Genomic DNA, 9,847 nt, shown 5'->3' with positions numbered 1-9,847 from the left:
TGGGACAGGCTCTGGAATCATGAACAAGGACCCTCCCTATCCTTGTCTGGCGAATCTCGCCCCCCAGACTTGCCTCGAACCCCCTGCATGGCCAATGCTATTCTTAACAATGTAATCCTGTTAAAATAACCTTTCCAGAGGAGGGAAAAGGATAACTAACTGGGAGGTGGGCATGTCATTAAAACAAAAAAGGGGGAATCTGTGGAACACGTGGGCAGCAAAGATTGTGCTGAGAGAGAGTTGAGTGGGCAGAGCCTGATTTGTTTACATTTAGTGCATAAGCAGCTCATGGAAGCTTAGGTGCATGATACGGTGTGAGCTTTATAATGATTGGTTGGTTCTTTTTCCTCCTCAGGCCACCCGGTCTTTTTGCTTTTGAAATGTGCTTGCTGTGTGTTAATAAACAAGTTACTTTCACTTGACTCCCCGCTGTGACTGATTGTTTCCTGTGTTAAGGGAGGCTGGGGAATGGGCTAGCGGCGCACATATGTTGCCTCGGACCACGTCCATTTTTGGTGGGATGGATGAAGACCCAACAAATAACATATAATAAAATAAATGTAAAATAAAAATAAAAGAATAATATTTGCAAACGTTCTAATCTCAAGAACACCACTGGTGGGGAAATGATGCAGTAATGTTAAGTAATTCTTTCTGAGGGAGGCATAGAATTCCATTGTGTGTGTATACCACATTTTCTTGATCCATTCATCTACTGAGGGACATCTGGGTTGGTTCCATATCATAGCTATGGTAAATAATGCTGCAGTAAACATAATTATGCTGGTAGCTTTAGTGTGGTCTTGTTTGTAAGGATTTGGGTAAATGCCCAAAAGTGGGACTGATGGGTCATAGGGGAGCTCTATGTGGAGTCTTTTGAGGAACCTCCATACTACTTTCCAAAGTGTTTGATCAAGTTTACACTCCCACCAACAATGAAATAAGGTTCCCTTCTCTCTACATCCCCTCCAGCATCTGTTGTTGTTAGAGTTCTTGATTTTTGCCGTTCTAACTGGGGTGAGATGGTATCTCAATGTTGTTTTGATTTGCATTTCTTTTATGGCTAGGAATGATGAGCATTTCTTCATGAGTCTATTGGTTATCCTTCTTTCTTGTTCAGAGAAGTTTCTCTTTAAGTCATTAGCCCACTTATTTATTGGGCAGTTGTTTGTTTGATGATTTGTTGTTGGGGGATTTAATTTTTTGTGTTCTAATTGTATTTTAGATATGAGACCCTTGTCTGTTGCATGTCTAGTGAAGATCTTCTCCCAATTAGTGGGTTTTCTATTGATCTTGCTCACTATATCCTTTGCCATGCAGAAGCTCTGCATGTTCATGCAATCCCATTTGTCCAACCTTTCTTTGATTTGTTGTGTTTCTGGGTCTCTATTCAGAAAATTTCGGCCTGCTCCAAGGAGACCTAGGGTTTCTCCTATTCCATCCTGAAAGTAGAAACTCTTGAAAGAAGGTTAGACCATGCAGAAGATCGAATCTCAAGGACTGAAGACAGCCTAGACATTACAGAGAAAGATCATACAACCATCCAAGACAAGCCCAAGAAATATGAGAGATCTATCCAACACTTGGAATACACCATCAGAAGGCCTCATCTAAGGATAATGGGTGTAGAGGAGCACCTAGAAACAGAAGTTAATGGTCTAGGAAATTTGTTTAACAAGATCCTAGCAGAGAACTTTTCAAACATGCAAAAAGATAGGCCTATTCAAATACAAAAATCTTTTAGAACTCTAAATAGACCAGACCAGAATAGGCCATCTCACCATCACATTATAATCCACACTGGATCCATTAAGACCTAGGAAAAGATCCTTAAAGCTGTCAAGGAGAAAAGATTAATCACCTATAAAGGGAAACCAATTAGAATCACCTTAGATTTCTCAGCAGAGAAAATCAAATCAAGAAGAGCCTGGAATGATGTTTGCCATGCCCTAAAAAGAAATAACTATCAACCAAGAATACTGTAACCAGCTAAACTCTCCTTCATAACTGAAGACCAAATAAAAACCTTCCATAGAAAAGAAAAATTGAAACAATTCCTCTCCACCAAACCAGCGCTACAAAAGATTCTTAAAGACGTCCTACACATAGAAAACCAACAAGACCACAATAAAGGCCAAGAAACTACACCCAAACTTGGAATCCAAGAACCATAGGAAGAACCCAGTTTTCGCCGTCCCCAAGAAGGTGGATAACATGGCAGGAACTCTCAAATAAATCTCAGTCCTATCTCTTAACATTAACAGACTTAACTCTCCAATTAAGCGACATAGACTGTATAGTTGGATTTAAAAACAAGATCCTTCTATCTGCTGCCTTCAAGAGTCACACCTTGCCCGTAAAAACAAACACATTTTCAATGTTAAAGGTGGAACAAAATCTACCAAGCAAATGGCCACCATAAACATGCGGAAGTTGCAATCCTAATATCAGATAAAATAGACTTCAAATTAAAATTTGTGAGAAGAGATAAAGAAGGTTGCTGCATACAAACTAAGTGATCTCTCCTTCAGGAGGATATTACAATTCTAAATATCTATTCGCCACACAACGGAGCACTACTTTATCCAAGAAACACTACTTTCCCTCAAATCCCACATAGATCCAAGGACATTAATTGTTGGGGATTTTAACACACCACTCTCCCCACTAGATAAATCAACTCGGCAAAAACTCAACAGAGAAACCACAGATCTAAACAGCTGCACAGAACAACTAGATTTAACAGATATCTACCGAACATTTCACCCAGCATCATCAGAATACACGATTTTCTCAGCAGCACATGGAACATTTTCTAAAATAGACCACATTAAAGGCCACAAAGCAAACTTGTCCAAATTCAGAAACATTGAACTTATACCTTGCAATCTCTCTGACCACAAGGGAATAAAATTAGAACTCAACACCAAAAGCCACTAAAGAAAGTCTGGTATCACATGGAGGCTGAACAACACACTGCTGAATCACGAGTGGGTCATGGAAGAGATTAGAAAGGAAATTAAAATGTTCATGCTATTCAAAAAAAAATGAACACGCAAATTACCAGCTCCTCTCGGTCACAGCAAAGGCAGTACTCAGAGGCAATTTATAGCTCTGAGCTCCTACATCAACAAATTGGAGATATCTGAAACCAACAATTTAATGAGACATCTGAACCTCCTTGAAAAAGAGCAACAAGATAAACCCCAATCCAGAAGACAGAAAGAAATAATTAAAATTAAATCAGAATTAAATGAATTAGAATCCAAAACAACTGCAGAAAGAATCAACAAAACAAAGAATTGGTTCATCTAAAAAATTAACAAAACAGACCCTTAGCAAATCTTATCAGAAAAAGAAGAGAACACACCCAAATAAATAAACTCAGAGATGAGAATGGAATCATCACCACGAAAACAATCAAGATTCAAAACATTATAAGGGAATACTTCTCAAACCTGTATGCTAATAAGTTGGAGAACTTGACAGAAATGGACCTTTCCCTAGCTAATATTGACCTGCCAAAATTAAACCAAGATGAGTTAAACCATTTAACAAGTCCATATCAAGCATTGAAATAGAAACAGCAATAAGAGACCTCCCAGCTAAGAAAAGTCCAGGCGCACATGGTTTTACAGCAGAATTCTACAAGGCCTTCAAAGTAGAGCTCACACCAATACTCCTCCAACTCTTCAGTGAAATTGAAGGAGAAAGTTCACTGCCGAACACATTCTATGAAGCAATCACAACCCTCATCCCAAAACCAAGCATGGGCTCATCAAAGAAAGAGAACTATAGACCCATTTCTTTGATGAACATTGATGCAAAATTTCTCAACAAAATTTTGGCCAATCGACTTCAACAATTCATCCAAAAAATCATACACCACGATCAAACAGGATTCATTTCAGGGATGCAAAGCTGGTTCAATATACACAAATCAATTAATATTATTCATCACATCAACAGGAGCAAGTATTAGAACCACATATTTATTTCAATAAATGCAGAAAAAGCATTCGATAAGATCCAACACGCCTTTATGATAAAGGTTTTGGCAAAATTAGGAATCCATGAAACATTCCTCAATACAATAAAGGCCGTATATGATAAAACTACAGCCAACATTATATTTAATGGTGAAAAACTAAATCCATTTCCTCTTAACTCAGGAACAAGAAAAGGATGTCCACACTCTCCACTTCTCTTCATCCTAGTATTAGAATGCCTAGCTACAGCAATAAGACAAGATGGAGACATAAAGGGGATCCAAATATGGAAGAAGAAATAAAACTCTCCCTCTTTGCAGTTGACCTGATCTTGTATTTAAAGAATCCCATAGACTCTACTCCCAAATTACTCAAGGTGATTCAAAACTTTGGCAAAGTAGCAGGGTATAAAATTAACCCCCCAAAATCAATGGCTTTTCTGTATGCCAACAGTGAGAAATGTGTGGATGAAATTAGGAAAGCAACTCCATTTTTAATAGCCCCACAAAAAATAAAATACCTACGAATTAACTTAACCAAAGAAGTGAAGGACCTCTATGATGAAAACTTTAAAAACTTCAAAAAGGAAATCAAAACAGAACTTAGAAATTGGGAATAACTCCCATGCTCCTGGATTGGAAAGATTAACATCGTGAAAATGGCAATACTTCCCAAGGATATCTACAAATTTAATGCGATAACTATCAAAATTCCAAACTCATTCTTCAAGGAAATAGAAGAGGCAATCCAAAAATTCATATGGAACAATAAAAGACCCCGAATAACAAAAACGCTCCTCAACAGAAAGAACACTCTTGGAGGAATATCAATACCAAATTTCAAACTCTACTATAAAGCCACAGTAATCAAAACAGCTTGGTACTGGCACAAGAACAGACCTCAGGACCAATGGAATAGAAATGAAAACCCAGAAATGAACCTATAGGCCTATAACCATCTAATCTTTGATAAGGGATCTAAAAAATAGAATGGAAAAAACACAGCCTCTTCAGTAAATGACGCTGGCAAAATTGGTTAACTTGTAGAAAACTAAAGGTATCTCCTTGTATATCATCCTGCACCAGAATCAACTCGAAATGGATCAAAAACCTCGGAGTCAAAGCCTGTGAGACTCTTATCTCCAATTAACCACTAGAAAAACAGAATTGGTGCTGTGGCGCAAGCGGTTGAGCACTTGCCTTGAGCTGAAGAGTGAAAGGATTGTGCTCAAGCCCAGAGTTCAAGCCCCATGACCGACAAAAAGAAAGAAAGAAAGGAAGGAAGAAAGAAAGAAAGAAAGAAAGACAGAATACCTTACTCTGATGAACAAATGTTTACTCTTCTGTAATTTATTATTATAGATATTTCATAGTTCACAGGTTTATCTTCTAACAGAATGTGGCTCTTTTTTCTGTTGACTTTTAAATACATAACATCCCATTGGAAACTGTATCTATTGCAGAATTAAAAAGCAAACAGATACTGTTTTAAATGTCTCTGGTATGGCATGTTCAGAATTTTAGAATGAGTATTTAATAGTCATAGGCATGTTGAAGAACACTTATATTCTGTTCTCTTATCAATTATTGAGTTTTAAAAGTTAGGAGTTTCCATAGAATTGAACTGTTTACTGTTTTACTATAAGACAATACTAAAATTATGTTTTTTTCAAAATAATGGCAAGTGTATTGTGAAAATATTGTATACTTTGATAACATTCAAGTTGATGACCCTCTGATAGAGAAAGGGATAACAGAATAATATTTACTATACAAATACAGTGAAATTATATTTTATGTAGCTTATTTTTTAATTTAATTTTACAGTCAAGGGGATATATAGAATAGGTTGCAATAATTGTAAGGTAGTGAATACATAACATGTAGAACTTTTTACCCCCTCCCTCACTTTTCTCACAGTTTTCCTTCACCCCAATACCCCTCACAAGTTGTAATGTAAATTTCCAACATGTTGTCTTGTGAGTATTGCTATTGAGTTGGTTTGCCCATTGTTCTTTGTCTCAAAATTTTGTTGTTCCTCTTCCCTTGCCAAATTAAGATAAATGCATATACAATGACACATGATAGTGAAATCAAATACTGCAGGGAACAAACCATTGGGGAAAACGCAAAAAAAAAAAAAAAAAAAAAAAAAAGAAATCACATAGTACATTAAAAACAACAACCACAAAGAAAAACTACTGTTTCCATTTCTAGGAGGTCATTTTGCTCAGCATCATCTTATACATATCCATTAAGCCATTCTGCTCATTTGCTAGGACTATCCTAGATATTTCCTACTATTACAACTGAGAGAAACTATGGAATCTCTTCCTTTGTGTCTTGTTTATTTTACTTACTAGGATTTTTCCAAGTCTTTCCATTTAGAATTGGAAGCATAGAATTCCGCTGCATATACACCACATTTTGTCATTATTCATTTACTGAGTGACATATTGGTTTAAAACATGATTGCATGTAACTATTACTTAGGGTCATTCAAAAATGACAGATGCCACCTCCCCAGACATTCTAAAATCATGATTTCTATGTACAATAGGATTTCATGGTGGTAAAATGGTTGAGATATCTGGATGAATCTAATGCATATCTTGCACTGAATTAGGCAGAAAGATATCCAGTATCATATAGGATAAAAATGGTAGTGACAAAATATTCCCTTGAGAAAGATATAGAAGGCTGCCAGCAGTAGTAAGTAGTTCAGATAATTTTGAAGCATTGAGAAATGCAATTTCAAGTATGTGTGTTTAAATAAAAAGTATGTAAGTGGAAGGGCAAAAGAATGGAAGAGAAGAAAATAACCGACAGCAGATCATTTCCCCAAGTTAGAGTATAAAAAGACATAATCATTAACTTCCAAGTTAAAAAGAGAACAATATCATACCTCCCATTCAATTTAGATTCTTGAAAATATTTGCTTGGCTTTTTCCTACTTTAATGCTCCAAAATAAATGAAGACTTATAAGAAAAGTTATGTGATGTCTATTACTTCACCCTGAACACTAACTGTGTTTTGCCCTCTTTTCTCAATTTGAATTTGGAAAATAGTCCCTAAGTTGATGATGTTGTGGCTGATTATAGTCAGAGTCAGGAGCTTCTACATTTACAATTATCTCAGCATAGTTTAAAGCAGATTCCCCCCCCCCCCCCCAGATATCCAACTACATTGTCTGAAGCTGTACTTTGAACACACCGTGACACCTGAGCTCATAATTTGAAATTACACTTCAGCATTTCCTTGGCACATTCTACGTTGTGCCGTTGTCTTTTTTGCACATTCCTTTTGAGTTCTGAGTTGCTCTATTTCCATTTCATCTGTACAAACTGCTAAGAACATTGTTCAACTACCACTTCTTGTTGCACATGCCCAGTCTATGTATGAAGGTACTTTGTCCATGTTAAACAATAGGGTAGTACTCACTCTCTCAGGAGAAAAGTTCCACAGTATAACACTATGCCCATATTAGAGGATGTAGAATTTAAAGAATTTTGAGACAAACAGTGATATTAGAATTGAAAGGCTCCTTAGGGACATTTTCTTGGAGCTCACAGGGGAAATATAAAAATTCACAAAATCTGGAACTAATTAGAAAGTATCGAATTAACACTAGATCCTAGATGTTGTGTTAGTACTAGTCACAATTGTATTATTGTTACATCAGAATCCTTCCCTACTTGCAAATGCGTATGAGAAAATGAAAGAAAGGCATTAAAGCAAAATGATATATCTTTCTATGCATTTAATCTTACTGGTGAAGGTAATGTCTGAACTCTTCCATTCAATAAAGTTTGAAGTTTATAAGAGAACTTCCTACATATAAGAATTTCTGGCAGGTTGATTGACATGGTTATTTCAGCATGGAGATATCCCTAACAAGAAGTAGAGTTAAATAGAGTATATGACAGTTATGATGTGTCAATGCCTACTGAAGCATTTTCTATTCTAAAGAAAAATCAATTCCAGGAGTCTTCAGTCACATCAGTAAAGCTGTATGTTCAACCTAATACTTGGTGTTTCTTTTCCTACATTTATAATGAATAGGCTGATAAGATATCCAAACATATGTAAAGATATTTCAATAAAATTTCAAACTGATGTGGATACATGGGCCACTCGTTGGAACTGTAGGACAAATTAGGCTGGTTTGTGCTGTAGTTCAATCTATAAACTCCTGGCTAAAAAAGTCTTCAAAAAATATTCACAGAATACCTCTAAGTAAAGTTCATGACAGTTATATCTGTATAATTCTTCTAAGGTCAGGATAAAAGCATTTGTTCACAACAATTAAAATCAACAGGTTCTGTTGAATTCATGGATCCAGAATTTTATGGATTCATATTCATATCTCAAAATTTTATCAAGATGACTTTCACCAAAACATTTTTTTTATTGAACTTGTCTATTTCTTTTTACTTTTCAAATCCAAATAGCATATTTCCTTCAAGATCTTCCTGCAAATTCTTTCCTTCCTTTAATTCTGTCAATGTCTGTTTACTACTTTTTTGTTTCCTCATGTATCTCTTTCTTCCAATCTTATCCACACTGGTACTCACATTGCTCCCACTTCTGTCAGAACTTTCCTTTTCCTCTTCCCTCCAATAATGCCCCCAATTTTATTATTCTTTTTTCCTATTCATGATCGTGGATATTTTGATGATGTCTAAACAGACCTATATTTGCATCTGTTTAATATAAACTTTAGAACTATCAGATATTTTTCCCCTAAATCCATTATTTCCACCTGTGGTTCTTATCACTAAGAACATCACTAACAGAGTTACCAGCCAAACATATGGAAGCCTTTTATATTTCTTCTTACCCTTCTTACTCCCTCCTATTAGATAAGATGAATGATCAAGATTTACTCAGTTTTTATCACTAATATGATTTCTTTTTTTTGGAGCTTTTATGACTTTCTTTAATTGTGAAAATACTGTACAGAGAGGTTACAATTACATGGGCAAGATAATGAGCATATTTCATATGAAGCATTTTAGCCTCCTCCTTTGTTTCCCCTTCCTATCCTTTCCCATCCTCCCCACACCCCACACCCAATCCTCCCCCCCCACCAAAGTTGTAAAGTTCGTTTTCGACATAACGACTTACACAATATGATTTCTCTGTACTTCTTTTTATGCCCCTAACACCAGCCTGTTTCATTTACTCATCACTGTCACCTAGTCCTAAAACAACCATTTCAAAAGTACGCTTTTCCCCCATAGTCTTTTCATATTGGTCCTCTCTATCACCAAATTACTCTCTTTGTAAGCACACAGAGTGAAGAGCTCAGACACATATTCTAGTATCATTATTTACTCACTACATTGATTGTTGGCCTTACATTTCTCATGCGTAAATCAATGTAATCTAACAGAAATAATGAAGAATATATTTGTTGACTTCTAGAGCAAGAATAAAGAAAAGTGAAGAGACCTTACATTTTCCACTTTACCTTACAAATAAGGAAAGAGTCAAATTCAGTTTGTTGGTATAAAGTCACAAATTGTTTCATGTAGAAATAAAAATAAGTTTTACCTCCTGGCTCTAAGACCTATGTCCTTTCTAGGTAACTACAGATATGAAAGTGGTATTATGTAAATTGTGTCATGTCTTTATAGCTGTATTGCAGAACATACTCAATATAGCATTTGAAAACATTGGTTACTGAATAGTATCTATATGAGAATGTTATTTGAACTAATCCCACTAAGTTGAAAATTCCCCTTTGTCCATCAAAATGTGGAAATAAACGATTTTATTTATAAGAAAATAGTACCATCAAGAAAAGTGAGTATACATTAGATAGACTGCAGGAATTTGGGTTTTTACGGACTCTG

Source organism: Dipodomys spectabilis, unplaced genomic scaffold, assembly GCF_019054845.1.
Source record: "Dipodomys spectabilis isolate Male_0828 unplaced genomic scaffold, ASM1905484v1 ptg000025l, whole genome shotgun sequence".
Taxonomy (NCBI): domain Eukaryota; kingdom Metazoa; phylum Chordata; class Mammalia; order Rodentia; family Heteromyidae; genus Dipodomys; species Dipodomys spectabilis.
The sequence above is the reverse complement of the archived record's forward strand: the minus strand, read 5'-3'. Positions refer to the sequence as shown.